Genomic DNA, 19,701 nt, shown 5'->3' on the forward strand with positions numbered 1-19,701 from the left:
ATATTATTCACAGCTTCGTGATGACGTCTGTCATAACTGCTGCGCTTTGAAGATATGCTTGTACGCTCAGGTCCCGTTTAAGACCCGATGCTGTTGTTGCTGCTCAGACCACAGAGCATCCTGTCTTAGTGTGTAGGCTCTTGTGGTATTAGTAATGAAATTCACACTTCCCTCATTTCCATTGAAGCAGCAGATACAGTTGAAATTGATGTGGCTAGAGCACTCACACATTTACTGGCAATGCTGTCAAGTGTAAACAAAGCTTAGGAAATAGAGGTTTAAGAGGGGGCTGTTTCGGACGCACGAACGTGCATAAACACACTCAAATAAGTATGAAACCAAAGCAGCACTTTAAAAAAAAAAAAAAAAAAAAAAAAGGTGGCATACGTTTACATTTACCCCTTTTTCCGTCATGCCGGATAAGTGAGAGAGACAGTACATCCTAAAATTAAAAATCATTTCATATTTTACACACCCTTGTGTGTTTCCAAACCTGTATCATTTCTTTCTTCTGTGGAACATAAAAAAGATATTTTGAGTATTATGTTGTTGTTTTTTTCTCCACACAGAGGAAGTCAATGGTAACAACAATATTTTGTTACTAACACTCTATATAATATCTTTATGTGATCATATGATGACAAAATTTTCATTTTAGGATGAACTGTACCTTTTAAGGAATTTTTTTTTTTTTTTTTTTTTTTACATATACGTAGTTGTAGTTCTCATTTCTGAAGAAGTAAGACCAGAGGAAGTGAGTATTTCAGTGTAGGTTGTGATGCAGACATGTCACTATATCCTCTTGATTTATATCCAGCATTAGAAATGGTGGTTTTTATTTCGTTTTTAAATTTGTTGGTTATATGGAGAAATGGGATCATGAAAAATAGCTAAAAGATTTCCTAAACATCCATTCACAGAATGTCTGATATTATAAACATTGGTTTTACTTCAACCAACAACAAAAATAGCTACAGAAATTCCCCATTTTTTTTTCTTAATTCGTAGCACTATTAAAGATAGTGTTTTTTCTTTCTTTCTTTCTTTTTTTTGATGGTTATTTTTCAAGCCTTTGAGAAACAAAAAATTTAATAATTACATATTTGATAAAAGTTTGCTTATACTTTGGTATATTTTTATAATGACATTTAATTGCAATTCTAAGAAAAACACTGACCCAGCCTCTGGTTGTGAATTATTTATGTATTTATTTATTTATTTACTTTTTCACTTATACATGTTGTATTTTACTTTTTTATTTGTTTATATGATGTGTTTGTTTCATTTAGACAGTTATTTTAGTTAGTTGGTTAATTTAGTTTATATATATATATATATATAATATGTATATATATTATATATATAGGAATAAATGTGTTATTCATAATGTCATTATGAATTTTTTATATAAGATTTTTTTGTGTTTTTCACCAGGCGCCATAGGTTTCTCTAGTTAAAGCTATATTCAGGAGTGTTTAAGCAAAATTTGAGTTTGTAGGGCATCCGTCTACGTAATATACCCATGAGGTTGGAGGAACTGTCTGAACAGTGGGTGACATTGGCTTCATCATTTGACAGATTTCAAAAGCAGATTCAGTCAGGGTGAAACCGGTCTGATTAGCGATAACAGCGTGTGCCTCTGTGATGACGATGACGAAACCAGCTGACAGCTGGGCTCCATGCACAGACGACAGTGTTTGTGGGTGGAGGTAAACACAAACCTCAACATCTGTGGCAGCAGGAAGTGAGTGCACACGCACTCCTCTCTTGTTCTCAGAATGAGTGCGAGCATTACCTGTGATTTTCCCCACTGCCTGGGTGGAACCGTCTGTCTGAAGTCTGTGCACATGGCCCGTCTGAGATTTCTGAGACAAGGGGACTTCTCTGCACCTGCAGCCTGAATGACCTCTGTTTCTGTCACACACACATGCATAAGCGGGTAGCTGACAAAATTACATATGCATGAACTGTTTTCCCCCATTATTTTATGTTGAAGTTCATATAAATGTTCAAGGGAAATTGTTTATTGTTGGATGCTATGATTTCTCACTATGTTGTATAGAAGCTGTGTTCTGTCTCAGTAAATAGAAAATGCCATTATGAATTTTTTTCTCACAATTGGAATTTTTTTTATTTATTTATTTTTTTGTACTACAAGTATCTTTATTTGAAACTGCTTTTAAAACAAGCTTTTCTGTATAATACTGCAGTACTTTCTTTTGGGGATAGACAAATATAAGTGAGTCGCTTGTTGGTTGAATTCCCTGCTCTGTTGCTTTCCAAAATATTGCTTTGTTTATTCAAGTGCTCATTTTACGGCTAAGCCAGCGATGTTACTTTGAGGTGGGACTATCTGTTTAAGTGACCAATGGCAAAAAAGGGGAGTGTTCAGGAAACCTCCTTGAAAACAGTCAATTATTTTTGCAGTTATCATTGCTGGATTCAGAAATGAAGTTTTCATGTGAGAAACTGTGGTTTTCCTTCAACCAACAACAAACATAGCTCATTTTTCTTTTTTAAATTTATATTCAGTATTTCCTTTCCTTTCTCTTCCTTATCTTTTTCTTTTCTTCACAATTATTTGCAGATTTTCATAAAAAAGCGTAAATATTCCCTAAAAGTTTGCTTTAACTTTGCTATGTCTTTGAAGTCATATTTAATTGTAATTTTTTGGGAAAATCTATTTCTATTATTATTATTTTTTTTATTTTTTTTTACAATATCAATGCTCTGTTTTACTATTTTCTTATGAAGTATTTTTAAAAAAAAGTCTTCAAATAATTTATTTAAATTATAAATAAAATATGTAACGGCGCCATATGGTGGTTTACTTCCCAAACTGGTTCTTTGTTGCTTTAAAAAACATTTCAAGTTGCCTGACATTATTTTATGGCTTAACCAACGATCTTACAGTACTTTTAGGCGGGACTATCTGTTTATGTTACCAATGGCAGACTAGGAGAGTATTTGGGAAATCTTGCTTGAAAACAGTCGTTGTCATCATTACTATACATACTTTTTACATTTTCAGGTATCCCATGCAGTCTATCAGGGAATCTGAGAAGTCAAAACTTTCATGCATAGTAGTTATAAATAGAAGGAATGCTGTTTAAAATAGCTTTAGAAGTTGTATAGCTGTCATGATAACTGCCACAGGAACTCACTGACTTTAGCTGCATAAAAAATATGCAAATATGTACACAAAACTCTGTAGTCTGGGCTTGTCTGTCTGCAGGCAAAGTTCATTTCAAAAACACTGATGTGTGTGTGTGTGGTGTGTGTGTGTGCACACGAGTGGACCAGCTTAGTAGGAAGTAGGAAGTGTCTGGGCAGAGAATGGCGTGTTCTTTGGCCAGCGTCCTTTAATGCTACTATCACTTTTTCCCTGCTTCTGTTAGAATCCCTCTCGTCCTCGTCTGACCTCTCCCACCAGACATTCCGCAATCACATTTGGCTGGGGTTGGAACTTGTGGATTCCCACTGTAGTCTCTGATTACTTGTTGTACTATAAAGCATTCTGAGATATTGCAACAAAAGTGCATGGTTGGTTCATTAAGAACTTTTTGTCCCAGTCACAGCCCACAAAATCACTGAAAAAGTCAAATATAAACTTGGTAGATTTTCTTGCCTGTGTAAAACTCACACTCATGCTCGTCGACACAGAGGGGACCATGTGCTGTTAATGTGCTGCTGTGCAGTTGTTTGGCTTAGAAGGCACCACTAATTCAATTATAAAATAAAATAATCTAAAGATCATATTAGTTCAGTTACAATTTCATTTATTTTTATTTTGGCCTGTGGTAGCAGAAAATGGTGCTTCCACATTTCTCCTTAGTATTTTTTTTTTCATGCCATTGTTTTGGATGTTTTCTCCATCTTAGGTGATTATGATGCTCAAAAGTAAATCTATAATTACCGAAAGCCCAAATAAGATCCAAACCTGCTTTTATCTCTTGGTCAGATACTGTTTTAAAGTGTTTCACTTGATTAAATTAGTGTGTGTAATGTCAAATATCTCATTGAGGAGCGACGGTTGATTTCCCCTTGTTAAATCATTGTATGCCAATTAGAGAGAAAAATAGTACTCAGTGTTATCTGAGGGTGAGGCTGTCCACATGCTCATGTGACTTTGATACTGCATTTCCTTTGCTGTAATCATATTACACATAGGAAATTTTGTCTGATGTAAGTACACATATTCTTATAAACGGAGAGACAATGAGGGAATGAGAGGTGGAGGAGGAAATGACTTCAAGTGCACCATTAGTTAATGTCTGATTTCAAGAATGGTATGTGAAATATGGATGGTGGAAATGGAGTGGAGGATGTTTGGAAAGTGTTTTGGATGGAAAAAATAAAGAATCTGAGCAATTAAATCATACAGCAGACACTGAATAATGCTTCAAATGTCAGGCCAATAGTTCATGTAAAGTGACCCAAATAAGTCAGACCTAATGTATGAATTAAGTTCAGTGACAAAATATCAAACATATGCTGCTAGAACTTAGAACTAACTTCACGTTCCTGTAGCATGATTTTTAGTGGTGATGTATACAGACAGTGTTCCTCAAATTCACACAGGTGGAGTTCACCTTATTAACTATGAACATGTGAATATACTGTATGAAGTATGATAAGTTTATCATTTAAAACCTAACAAACTAAGTGTCCAAGTACTTTACATTTGTAAATACACTACCATTCAATAATTTGGGGTTGGAAAGATTTTTTTTTATTTTTTTTTTTTTTTAATTTATTTATTTCTTTTATGAAAGTCTTTTATGCTCACCTTTATGCTGCCTTTATTTATAAAAAAAAAAAAAAAAAATCACACAAACACACACACACACACACACACACACACACACACACACACACACACACACACACACACATATATATATATTGTGAATATTGTATTTATTCAGGGGCGTGTCTAGAGCATTTTAAATGGGGTGGCCAGTCTGGGGCACTGGCTCAAAAGAGGGTGGCCGGGGGTGGGGGGGGTAATGGTTTGCGGCACCATGTATGTTAAAATACATTGTGTATACACTCACTAAACAAAGAGTGACAGCTTTTTTAGTGGTAGAGCACTCTTTGCAAGCTTTCTAGTCTATGATCCATTTAAAATGTAGAACTTTGTTTTTCAGCCAAACACACATTGCAAAGTTTTGGGAATGACATCTGCATATTTATGTGGGATTCACTCTCGAAGTAGCAGTGATTGACACAATGATGACCAAAGCAATAGACGGAAAATATGTGAAAATGGGCATTAAGACTAGAGCACCCTCACTAATTTTAGAAGCACCCTCAGTGATTATTTCTGGAACCTGGTTAATACGCTTTTATTGCAAAACTATAAACAAAAAAACAACAAAATACAAATGCACTTAATAAAACAATTGAATAAATGCATATTTATAAGTTAAGCACTTAACTAAAATAAGTAGGCTATTAATAAAATAAATAACTAGAGAAGGCTGATTATAATCAACTTGCTTCCATTTAATGAGATAAGCCTACTCCTCAGCTATTTATTAGAATTAGAAAAAAAGCGCTTCTAGTCTTCAGTAATGCAAGAACGTTTGAGCATACACGTAATCTCTGAGCAAAAGCAGAGTCAATTCATAAAAGAACAATGTATATTTAAAAGCACACATCCAGTTTTGTGTGAGTGAAGGAAATCCACTTGCGAGTGGAGATTCGTGCTCGCGCATTACATGGATCACGTAACATTATGTGCTCTCGATATGTCAAATATCACGCTATAGAAACTGCCTAAAATTAAGTATAAAGAGGAGAAGAAAGCGGCCCTAGGCAGCTACACATGCCAGGATCCGCCACTGCCAGATGCAGTTAGAAATTTACTAAAAACAAATCTATCGCAAGACATCTGGTGGGGGGTGGGGGCCACCTGGGGTGGCCAGCCAAGTTTCAGGTGGGGCCGGTGCCACCCCTGGCCACCACGTAGACACGCCTCTGTATTTATTTATATTTATGTATTATTTATATCATTAAAATAACTGTTTTTATTTAAATATATATTTTAATACCCAGTTTTCGGTGTCACATGATCCTTCAGAAATCATTCTAACATGGTAATTTGATGCTAAAAAAAACATTATTATCAATGCTGAAAACAACAGTTGTGCGGCTTAATATTTTGTGGAACATGTGATACATGTTTTCAGGATCCTTTAATGAAAAGAAAGTAAAAAAAACAAAAAACATTTATTTTAAATAGAAATCTTTTGATAATATTATAAATTTCTTTACTGTCACTTTTGATCTATTAAAATGCATGCAAATTTTTGAAGAGTATATGAATTTGTTACTACTGAAGGTACACCAGTAAATGATATCCAGCTTTATATATAGGCCTAATAATAGTACGCTACCAAAAACATTAACATCTGAAATTCCAACAGGAACACAACTTGGACTGGTTTCCACGGATGCGGGCCATGTCGCTGGTTAGCAGTGACGCCGAGGGTGAGCAGAACGAGATCAGGAATCTTCAGGAGAAACTTGAATCCACTATGAAGCTTGTCACGAATCTGTCATGCCAACTCACTGAACTGAAAGAACAGGTGAGTGGTGATGCTTTCGGACTGATGTCAGAACATTATATTCATTTTTCTAGTTCTTCACACCCCTAATGAGTTTGAAGACTTTACAGACTAGAATTTAAGTTGGGTGTGAGTGAAAACTAGGCCTTCAAGGTCAGTCAGCATGAGTCCAAATGCCTCTAAAAGGTTCAATTAGACCAAAGGGCAATGAGTCATTTCTGTCTGTCTTTCTCTTTCTGCCTTCAGCTCGTGGTATTTAAAATGATGTTTCAACTGCGTCACGAGGCCAAGGGTTGTTTCACTTTTATTCAGCCGCATTGTCGTCCAGATGAAGTTCTGCGAACTCGAGCTTTGTTTGTTTCCACAGATAAACAGTCTAACTCACATAGATGAATACGATAAAGTGGGTCATCGAGTTAGATGCTCATATTTTGATTTGGTGGAAATATGCGTAACGGGATTTGCTGTCATGTCATTGATTTCTTGTAAATATGTCGAATTAACACCATCTTGAGGTGTGCAGCCACATAAAATGGGAAGTGTCTACAGGGAAGTTTTTTTTTTTTTGTAATCCAGACAGGGGGAAAAGGTCATTGTTTGGCTAAAAGAAGACAAAGCAAGTAAAAACCAACAAACTTTCACTATTTAATCTGCCCAATTCGGTGGTTACATGTGTTAGGTACCAGTTTTACTTTTCCCTTTCTTACTTTAAACTTAGTGAGAATGATAGCAATTCTTCACATGGTCGCCTAAAAAATATTTGAAAATGAATTATTTGTTTTTTCCATTTGTTGATCATTTTGGGCTGTATTTTCAGTTTATGATCTTGTTAAAATATTAAAACAGGTTTGTTTTTCTCCACTATTTCTGCTATCATACACTCTATTCTGATGGGGAAAAGTGTAATAAGACACAAACAGAAAATCAAAAATTCAAGTATTCATAACTACAATAAACAAAACGAAAAAAATCCAAAAAAAAAATAGAAAATCTATACATTCGGGCCCCAGAAGCACCATTTATATGAGAATTGTTTGAAAATGTTAAGACCCAGATGCATCATACACCATAGAAAATCTCCACTATAATCATCTTGGAAAATTAGTCTACTCATGTAACAAAAAAATCATAAAATTTCATTCTAAAAATATAATCAAAGATATATTAACTTGAATTAATTGATGTATTCCAACCCATTTTGATCTGCAGTCTTATGTTTAAATACTTGACATAACTTAAACATTAATAAAATATATATTTAGCCTGTGTATGAAATGGCACACACACACGTGCATGCACACACACACACACACACACACACACACACACACACACACACACACACACACACACACACACACACACAAACTGTTTAGTTCTGATTGTCACTTCTCAGGATTATTTCATACTGTGATCTATTTGACTCAAAGCAAAAGTGTAACCATGTGATGTCCTTCCCAGTATTCCCTCATGTGACCCGCCCGGGGTCCATTTGATGGAGTGATTCAATAATTTCACATTTCTTTTACGAATGGGTGTTTTTGGGGTGGGCTTAAATCTAGGCAGGATCTAATGCATTATTTCAGCTCTTAAGCATTTTATCTCAAATGTTTATTGTTATTGTATTTAGATTACAGATCCAGTTGTGACATACTGCAGTTAACGGTTCCTTATATGGAGTCACATTAGCAGGAGGAGCGAGCAGTGCCGCTTACCTTTAAACGGCTCTGTGATTGTTTAGTGATATGAGGTACTTCCTGTGGACATCAAGTATAATATACACATGCATGAGCATTTTTGGCTCACTTTTGCAGCTGTTGAGTCAGAGTAGGGGATTTCAGTATAGACAGTGTGAATTTCAGTGGAACTGCGTACGTGAGCATGAGTGTGTGTTTAGTGTGTGGTGTTTTAGCTCAGTTACACAACACTGCATGACATTGCTCCAATTGCTCCATTTTATTTTCCCATGAGCTTTTTATAAGACAGCCACCACACCACACACACCTAAAAAAACACAGACACAGTTGTGTTTTGAGGTCATAACCAAGGCAACATGAATGGACACACAGAATGCATCACTTGTATGACATGCCTGATCTGTGGGAGAGACAAACAGGAGATGAGGAAGATTTCAAATGAACAAAAAAAAAAATAAAAATGATTGCACAAAGGAAGCAGAAACTGTATATTCAGATTTAACTGTATTGTCAGAGTTACTTTTACATATTTAACCTTTACTTATTTGTATTTTAACATATTTGGATTTGCTATACAAATGTGTGTCTCTATGAAACTATACTGGATATTCATATTTGTTTTTGTAGATAACTGTATTTTTAGTTACTTTTATAAATTTTTACATTTACACATTTATTGATATATATGGAAAATATGTAACTATATTGTGTGTGTGCATAGTTATAAGCATATATTCATGTAAATATATATATATATATATATATATATATATATATAGCTGTTTTTTCATGTCATACATATCATTTCATATAATACATAATACACTCAGTTTGGTGTGTGTGTGTGTAAAAAAATATGTAAATGTAAAAATTTGTAAAAGTAACTGAAAATACAGTTCATTCTGAATATACAGTATACAAAAAGTTTCATATAGATAGATAAAATATCAAAATATTTCAATTCTTTGGCATTTTTTATGAATATTTATTCTTATATGGACGGTAGGGCTGTGTATTGCCAGCAAAGTCATGATACAATAAGTATCCCGATACAGAGGCCACAATATGATATGTATCACAAAACGGGACTGCATTAAATTTCACCTTAACAGAATTTAGTAAAACAGCAGTTGACTTCTGCATTATGAAGGACCTCCAAAACTGTACAACAGTACAACACTATAGGAAATGGAGGTTTCATGTTAACATTGGACACTCCCCACCAGGGACAATATTCTGATTGTTTGCATCTTATTTTAAACCCATAAATAATAATGTTTTACAGATGAACACACTCTCTATATTTAAAAAATAAAAATTAGAAGCGTTCCGAACTAATTTGCTGTCTTCAATGTAGTTCACACGCACACATTCAGTCACACAGATCACGCTGCGCGCACACAGACATTAAGCAACACAGCGCTGCCCGCAGTTTTATCAGTAAAAACAACTTAACCACTGAAGCAATAGAGAAATGCTTGCAAAAACAAGGTAATTGGTAATTCAACATACACAGTATCTCTCTCTTTCTCTCTCTTATAAATGCTCATTTGATGAATTACACTTTTCTGAGAATAGAATATCATTGAGATTTGCAAAGTTGAAAAAGATTGCTATCAACAGTTAAACCATGCAGGTTGACAAAAAAAGAAGTAAATGCTTTCCTTTATCGTCATATCTCATATCAAGTTGTGTTCGAACACTAAACTTGCCGGGTTAGCCTATATATTATACTCTATCATTATTTTTTTTTTTAAATCTTGAACAGCCCTAATGGTTAACAAGGTATGTGACATAAATGTATCGAACACTAACTCGAAACAGCCCTAATGAACATACATAAAAAAATGCATTATTGCATGTCTGGTGTGTGGGAGAGGTAAAATAGCAGATGAGAATTTTTTTTTTAAATAATAATGATTAAAACTTCTTGTTGTGTTTTGTTTTGACAGATGACAGAGCAGAGGAAACAGAAACAGAGGATCGGGCTATTGGGACACCCCCAACACATGAACGTAAACCCCCAGCAGCCCGCCTGAACCCCCATTCCACTGGCCAAGTGTCCTACAGCTGTCTCCTGCAGATATCAGTCGCATCGGCCTTTCTGTGTGCATGTGTATGAACGTGTGTGTGTGTGTGTCAAGACATCACAGACACATCATCACCACAACCTGCTGTGTACGCCCAAAATAAGTGGCCCTGTAGGCCACCAGGGAAGTATAAAAGACTTCCGCCCTCTTTTCACATCCATTTGTGTGCCTAATGTTTCTGCGTGTTAAAGAGGAAGTGAATTTGAATCACTCACCTTTCACAGGGTGAAAATGAGCTACACTAGATACTGCACGACTTACAAACATGTGCTGCAGCCTGTAGATGCTGCTTGGACACACATCCTTTTGTATTGACCCATAGCAGTCAGTATTTGATGTCTTATTTTTGTATTTTGTGCAATATTCATATTTTAATATGCAACTACATCTGTATATTATGTCTTAAAGGGACGGTGCAGTAATTTCTTTTTCTTTGGTTCTTTTGCTTCATGATTTTAATGAAATACATTAGAGGCCAGATACTTGTAGGAATACTGTTTGCAAAGTCAAGTGTGACGTCAGATACGATATATGTATATGGGGAAAACAGCCTTTTTCGTAATTAAGTTAATTTATTTATATCAACATGAAAAACTCTTAAAGGAGATGCTTATGCGTATGCTGCCAATTTAGAGTTCTTTAATTCTTATGAATTAAAATCAGGTTCTGTTTAGTATTTAGGAGCTCTTTATTAAGATTTATGGCTTTTTGTTTGTGCTGTCAGGTTTATGGCCTTAGAAGTCATATACAAAGTAATAATAGATGAACTGTTCAGGCAGTTAAGTTTTTTTTTTTTTCTTAAAATAATTGAACTCGTTATCATTCTTGTCATTATAGAGCCATGTTATTGTGCCTGTTGTATATTCCTGCAACTCAGAAAGTGAAGCGCAGGATGAATATTTGCTGACAAAAGCAATCTCTGTTAAGTTTTTCTTTTGTACTCAGTCACATTTTTCTAGACAATTTCATCTTTTAGCTGAGCAAAGCAGGTCAATTTCTTAATACTATCAATTTTTTTGTTCCTTTATTTTATTTTTCGTGTAATACATGTACTGTATATATGTCTGCAGGTCTTTTGCTTTTATATAGAGAGATATGGTTTCATAGCATCTGAATAATTAAAAGCACTGTTACAGAAAAATAATCCTACTAATTTAATAGGTTAATATATATATATATATATATATATTATATATATATATATATATATATATATATATATATATATATAGAGAACAAAGAGACTGTAAAATAATGTAGTGTTATTTAATAAAATATTTATTTCTTGTTCAAAGTACCAGAACTGAAATATAGTTTTTCTATTATTATTATTATTATTTTTTTTTTTTTTTTTTTTTTTGTGGTGTCATGTCTTTTGACATTAATGTTAAACATCAATAATTCTGCTCCTTGTTTTACACTATTTGTTATTTTATTTTGATCATTATTAATACTAGCTGGCACCCAGAATAGTAAGTACCCATACACAATGTATTAACTTCAGTGGTACAATAATAATAATAATAATTATTATTATTGCCCATATGTGAGTTTATGTCTGTAGATTGATGACTGCATCATTTTACAGATTTCTTATGACAACACATTATACACACCCTTCAAAACAAAAAGGAAGTTGAGCTTAAGAATTCAAGCTTTATAGGAGCCGGCAGCCCATGCTAAGGCAATGCACTCTCTCTGACCTTTCATGTCGATCTGCAAAAAATAAAAAAAAAAAAACAAAAAAATAAGCTTTTTCCGCACACTGCTGACACTTGTATTTATGTGCTTGTGAGTCGTAGACAGAGAAGCTTTGTAGTGTTGTACCAGAGTTCAGACTGGAGAGTCCCAAATCGATTTCAAGGTAAAACACTGAGGTATAACTTTGCTGTTGTCTCTAAAAAAAGTGCAGAAGTGTGACTTAAGTCAGTTAACAGTCACCTTAAATGTTAAAATTATTGACACTTGACAGTGTCGTCAGAGGTATCACTCTAAAATCCCCCTTTTGTGAGGTGCAACATCAGACTGAAAACCTTCCACGTCTTAAATGACATTTGTGAAATAAAATTAACCGATGCACAGGCAGAAGGAAAATATGAGTGGGAACCATCTGTTTAGTAAGAAATAGGACATTGTTGAAGCTTTAATATGTCCAGGGTGGGTCTTTGAGTGCCACTTTCCTTTTGTGCTTTTCGTAAGCTTATTATAAAGTTAATACGAGAGCTATTTTAACAGTGAGCCTCAGGACTTTGTGCACGCTTCTCATTTAACCAGCAAGGTATGAGCACGATGATCTATTAGTCATTTTTGTACTTAGAGTTCTATATGTCTGTAACATTTTGTTCAAATGTCCTAACCAGTGATATTTATAAAGAACAATTAAATGGACAATTAGGTAGAAAAAATAGGTTCACACTACTTTACACTAACCCTTGTATTATGTTAAAATTATGGGTATGATCATTGCTCTGTCAAACTGAGCCTAATTAGGTACAATACAATCCACAAAAAATCCCATTTTGAGGAAGGGGTTATATTAAATACAACTCACATATGAGAAAAAAATCAAGTATGAATGTAGGATTTTTTTAAAACATTTGTTTGTTTTTTTGTTCATTTGTTTTTACACAAAATGCTAATATTAAAGTATTTTTTATACATTTTTCTAATTTTAAATTGTAATTTTTTTTTTTTTTTTTTTTGCTTTTCTAAAGCTCAGCAGAAGAGTATGTCGCTAGCAATGGCAAGTTCATAGGTTCGATTCCCAGCAAAATTCATGTACATGCTATGAACTGAGAAAAAATTACACCTTCAAAGTAGCACACATTTCTTCGAATAAATGTATCTGCCAAATGCATAAATGGTAAATGTAAAAAACACCTTCTGAGGGTCGAGAAACTGACATAACAAAAAAGCAATTATATATATATTCTTGACTTTAACCATGAAATACACAATTTGACCTTTAATATAAGAATTAATGAAAAAGTGCAATTGCATTCACACTAATAAACAATTTGTACTTTATGCTTCTTGTAAATACAGTTTTGATATTGTTGCTTTTTTAAATACTTGTATTTATAAATGCATGTAATGGACACTAATGTAAAGTGTTCCCGAAATGCATTATCCCCTGATGACGTCTTTCTTAAAGCAAAACAACACTCCTAAATTTGATATTAGGTTAACATATTTGCGGTGGAATAAGGGGACTTTCCTTAAACGAAAAAAACAGCCCAAAAAAGACACGTAACTCAGCGTGAAAAAAACAGAATTGGCATTGAGACAGCAGGCTGTTTAAAACTAAACCACCCAAACAAACAGTTCAGTTATCACATGATCTATTAAAATTCTTGTTCCACTTGTTATATAATAAAAGTGAATAATATAAGGTCCAACTGTGAAATTAAGCACTTAAAACGTAAAACACATTGCAATTGCATTTTATTGCATTATGCTCCAGGTCTCCCGCACAAGATTTTTAGGGTCATGGTGGGCTGTTGTAGTACATGTTTTTCTTCTCGGACTGTATGAGTGTCGATGAATGCTCGAGAGTGTCAGTTCCAAGTAGCTACTAACTGCGGATTAAGCACAGGTTGTTTATTTATATGACTGATATTTTAAGCATAAAAGTATGACCACAATGTTTTAAAGGACACATCACACCTTTGTTTTTGTCATTCTATTTCATCTACAACCAAATAGGCACTGCATGTAAGTGACTGGAGGAAGTGTCTCATGCATTGATCTGTCCTCCGCCTGTGCTGAAGGATGCTGTGTCACCCTGTTGCTGCACTTCGAGAGATTAAAAAAAAATCACCAAACTCCCACTACTTTCCACCAATTCTATTGGGCTTTGAATTATTAAATGTATTTTATGAGCAGACCTCAAAACCTCAATGAGACTGCTAAAGGTAGCAGTTATTCATGCTAATACAGAACGAAGAGGGTCACATTTTCCTTTCATGTTTTATTTATTTGAATGAATGACTCATAAATTCATACATTCAAATGAATAAACAAATTGTTTTTATTTATTGTTAAATAAAAGTTTATTTTAGTGGGAGAAAACAACATGAACCACAATTGATTATTTACTTATTTTGCATCCTAGGCTATGCATCTCATTGTTTTTCTTTTTAATAATTTTTTTTAGCAGCATGTAGTAACATGGATCTAGCAAAGTAAATTCTATCGAATTATTTACACGCAGCAGGATTTCAAAGACTTTTGAGAGGAAAAAAAAATATCTTGCTATATTTTATGTATGCGCGTTATTTACAGTTAAACAGCGCGTGAGAACATCGCCTCCGCCACCGTTCTCTTCAGAGCTCACGCGCCTGGCTGAACTGAGCTCGAGCTGCTCGGTACTAAAATAAACGGGTGACGTCAGTCCCGGGGATTCAGCCGGTCCTCCGCCCTCTCCCTGCGCCGCCATGAGGAGTTCAACGTGACCCGCCGCCGAGTACAACCGGCCACAACAAACCGAGGCGCAGCACGAGAGAGCCCTGAGCGGCTGCACGTGCAGCGCCAAATGGTCACGGGTGTGAACGGCGCGATAGTTCCCGCGCGCATCTGTTACTATTGTGTAACCATGACAACGGTGCCGCGCTAGTTCATGTGCCAGCATCATGTCAGGGGAATTTTGTTAATGAATACTTGCATTATATTGATGGAGCAACAGGTGCTCTGGACATTATTCATTTGCCGTCCGTTTCTTTCCAGAAGCTTCTACTGCACGCACGCATTCAGGCCCGTGTGTGTAAAACAGAACAAGTGCTTGTTTGTAAAGAAATATAATCCTTTATGCAAACACAGCACGCACTGGAGAGGAAATATTTGCTGCATTCGAGAGAAAGAATAAAAAAAAAAAAAAAACTGTAAATATTTTACAATATATTTAATTTTAATTAATAATCAAAATTATACATACAGAAATATGTATGTATATGTGTGTATGAATGAATAACTTTCGAACATGTAGAAATAATACAGTAAATATATGCACACACACACACATATATATGTATACACATAAATATATACACATATATAATATATATATATATATATATAGATATATATATATATATATATATATATCTATTATATATATATAAGGCCCTCATAACACCGTAGACTAACACGTCCCTGAGTCGAGCTGTTATTGTGAGCTCAGAGAGAGAGAGAGAGAGAGAGAGAGCAGCAGCAGCAGCATGGTGGGACACGGGACACGGGAAGGCGGGCGGTCTGCTTTAAATGGGTTGAGCTCTGAAAGCGCCGTCACACACGTGAGGCTCATGTGACTGGAGCTCGAGACGTGTCTGCAGTCACAGGGTTTATTTAACACGTACTTCAAATCCACCCACATACACTCATTTAACCAGCACCGGAGCAGACAAACGCCTCCTGCACCTCCACCTAACAACAACATCGGCTCTGCGTCCTAGTTTTGAGACACCATATCTGGAACCAAAACTACTTCATTCGAGGGAAATACATGTGGACTTTTATGAGAGAGTAACGGATCTGCTTTTTATTTTTATATTAAACACATATATTTTTTATATCTACCCTATTCTTACATCAGTAAGACACATTAATAGGGTAAAATGGAAAGGATTACCAGTGCTCAGACTCCTCCTTGTATGGCCAAACATGCCTCGCTGGATATCTCTGACATGCAAGGGTAAGTCAGACTCCAGAAGCTGCGTGTTTATGTTTTTGAAAGCTTTCCAGAGAGCTAGATCTCTTATTGTCTGCATTTTATTTTATTTTTTTTAGAATGGACTTTCCCATGTACGTGTATAAACCCCGGCGGGGAATGAAGCGCAATGAGGACAGTAAGGTACGAAATGCGCAATTACGCACAAATTTGATTGCGCACACTTTTACTTGACACTTTTGTTGAATATAAATCTATTTTACTGTTATAAACCATATTTAAAGTACACATTTTATTTTGATAGTTTTGGTTTGTTATTTATGTTTTTTTTTTCGCATGGAAATTAACATTAATTTTTTATTATTAACCTCCAGGATACGTACAAATTGCCTCATCGATTGATCGAGAAGAAAAGGAGAGACAGAATAAACGAGTGCATCGCGCAGTTGAAGGATTTGCTGCCCGAACACCTTAAACCTCACTGTAAGTAATATGGGAGTGGATGGGCTCACCTCACGATTTTTGTAGTATAAAGCGCCACCTGCTTGTGGATCTTGAATAAATCATGTTTGTCCTGCTTTTGGATCAGTCACCCTCCTGTAATGTGCATGATAGACATTTTTAATATATACAGCCTGTAAACACCATAATTTAATTTTCTGCACTCCATATTGTGAATCTGGCTTTAGTTAATTATTCTCATTTCAACAAGGCATGTTAGATTTTTTCATTTGAAGTGTTTGAAAATGACTTGCATGCACATGTGTGCATGCTCTGGTGAGCGGAGAGGAGTGTCTTTGTTCCTGCTCAGTGCAGGTTTTGTCCTCTCTAAACCGCTGCAGAGAGTGTTACATAAGAAAGATCAACATGCTTATCTGGGTTCTTCCTGTTTTAGACTCTGGGACACTTGGAGAAGGCTGTTGTGTTGGAGCTCACGCTCAAGCATGTGAAAGCTCTTAACAACCTCCTGGAGCAGCAGCAACAGAAGATCATTTCCTTGCAGAATGGAATGCAAATCGGTGAGTTTTTGGCCATGCAAAAAAAGGGCAGCACACTAAAAGTGTTACTGTTTCATAAGAAGCGGCCCCAATGAACTTTTCACCTCCCCTCCCCATTCGTTTGTTTTCGAGTGCATTACAAAATAAAGAAAAACTGAGACACACTTACGCAGCACAGCAAATGATCTGGCCTCGTACTGTTGTGAAGGAAAATGTCAGCATGGTTTTCTAACCCTTATTGTTTTTATTACAGGAGAACAGGGTGCAGTGGGCACTCAGAAAACAGCGAGGAGATGTGTTCGTTCCGGGTTCCACTTGTGTGCCAAGGAGGTTCTTCAGTTCCTGGCCAACCAGGAGACCGTGCATGACCTGACGCCTGCTCACATAATCAACCACCTTCAAAAAGTGGCGTCTGAGCTCATTCAAAGCCCACCAAGCCCTCGTCTGGATGAGCCCACTCCCAAAGCTCAAGAAAGCAGGGAGAAGACCGGCAAGCCCACAACCCAAAAGCAGCAGAGGGCCACGCTAAAAACTGTGTGCCGGTTATACAAAGGACTTATCCTCACAGCAGTGAGCAAAGCGGGAGTGATACGGATACTGACAGCGGCTACGGGGGTCGAGCTCGAGAAGCGTGCAAACTGAAGCCCAGCGGCCGATCTACTACGGCAAAGATGCTGGAGATCTCAAGTACAGCGGCAGCATTAAAGAAGAGCTGGATGAGCCACAGGCCAAGCGGCAGAGGTCCGACTCTTCAGAAGACGAATCTCTGTCAGGGCACCATGTAGTGGGCGGCCACAGCCCCTACATGAGCTTTTCTCCACACCAGCCCCTTTGCATGCCCTTCTACCTCTTTCCGCCCGGAGCAGCCGCTGCGTACTTGCCCATGCTGGAGAAGTGCTGGTACCCAGGAAACATGCCCGTATTGTACCCAGGCCTTGGTGGCTCCCCAGTGGCTATGTCCCCTGAGAAACTCCCATCGTCCTTGGTCATGTCTTCAAGAGTGGGGGCTCCCCCATCACCACTCCCGACCTCCATGGACTCACCTGCACTCCTGCAGGGCCCTGAAACAAGTTCCCCCGTTAAACCTGGAAACTAAAGACTGAGGACTCACTCTGGGGTCCACCAACAGCCTGCTCTCTGAATGTTTGGGTCTTGAGAGTGGACTCCCCTGCTGCATAAGCTCCCGAAGAGGGTTCGGTTGAATGAGGGCGCGAAGGCAAAGTTCAAAGAAGCGCCCTCAAGTACGGCAAACAGCTGTTCTGATTCCTTTCAGACGTACGACAGCCTCCCTTCAACCGCATGAGACACCACATACACACCCTCTCTTATCAAACTCCCTCCACAACCAGCAGACACACACCTAGAGATGGAACGGTCCGCGTGGACGCAGACGGGTAAAGGAGGCCCCGTGCAAAGCACTGTGAGACACTGTGAAGAAGGTCAAAATGAGGACACTGAGCTGGGGTGGGTGAACGGCTGCTCTCTCTGCACTTATGCCGAATGTTAAGTTGAAAACCCAATATCAAAACAATAACCCAGAATGTGACGCGTGCAGACGGTCCCCCAACGATAAGGACTTTGCCCTTTTGCACAAGCACCTTTTTCATTTGTTGAATGTAACCGAAAAAGCTCATTTTTGTAATAAAACCACCCCCTGTAGATGCTGCTTTTTTGGACATTTCTCTGTGCCGTGGAGCTTGATCAGGAAGCTCCACTCTCTTCTGCTTCTGTGACTGCTTTAACCGAACCGATAAGAAACCGTCCTTTTAGACTAGAATGCTACCAAATAAATGTCTTTGCTTTTGTTGACCGGGAGCGCACACGCGTGCACGTTTTGTCATCTCGTAGCTCACCTGAGTTTCCTTGCATAAACGAGGACAACTTGTCTCCTGAGACGTGATGCTCGTGTAAATACGGGGAGTCATGTAATCACGACTCCGCTGTAGCTTTTGAGTTTCTCATCCATTCGTGCACGTAGGTGAAGTTGTTGTGAGGTAACTGTGTTGTGTAATTATTTTGTTTATACTACTTGTACATCTGTATTTTTGATACGTGGCCCACACTTACGTTCACGAGTTTTGGACAGCCGAACACTCCATGACATTATATACATAGTGTCGGACCTAGACTCGATCTGCATCATGTTCTATGTTCATTTCAAAAAAAAAAAAAAAAAAAAAAAATTTCCGGTCAAATTAGGACAGATCTTTGTTCATCCTGTTGCCTTTACCTGTTTAAAGCAGTAAACACGATGGCGGATATCTACATTTTTAATCCTGGATTCTACATAGAAGCAAAAAAGAAAGTGAATGTAATGTTAAAAAAACATATAATAGTTTTGTATAGGAAGAGGGTACTTACTTTTTTATTTTGGGACCTAAGAAAAGGTTGCTTGATGTATATATTTTGTCTAAAGTATTGTTGACATATATTAAAGAAAAAGTATTAATAAAGTTTTTTTTTTTTCCTGTGGAAATCATGCCTGTCCGAGTCTGTGTTTGAGAGCTTGAACATATTTAGCTGAAAAAACAACCTCGCTGTTTTTCCCATCACAGTTCGTCCTTATATAACACTTACATAACCCATAAACTTGCTCTCTGTTTTATGCAAATCCTTTAGTTTAGACACACAGTATGATAAGAGTCAGGTTACAAATATTCCAGACTCACGCCTCCTAAC

General features: G+C 36.7%; 2 pseudogenes; both read left to right on the forward strand.

The window, feature by feature from the left end:
• LOC109078414 overlaps nucleotides 1-11,175 on the forward strand; it is a 132,118-nt pseudogene extending 120,943 nt beyond the window's left edge.
• Nucleotides 11,176-15,648: 4,473 nt separating this feature from the next.
• On the forward strand, nucleotides 15,649-18,511 carry LOC109078341 (annotated as a pseudogene).
• The last annotated feature ends 1,190 nt before the right edge of the window (nucleotides 18,512-19,701 follow it).

This window comes from Cyprinus carpio, chromosome A11, assembly GCF_018340385.1.
Source record: "Cyprinus carpio isolate SPL01 chromosome A11, ASM1834038v1, whole genome shotgun sequence".
Lineage (NCBI taxonomy): Eukaryota > Metazoa > Chordata > Actinopteri > Cypriniformes > Cyprinidae > Cyprinus > Cyprinus carpio.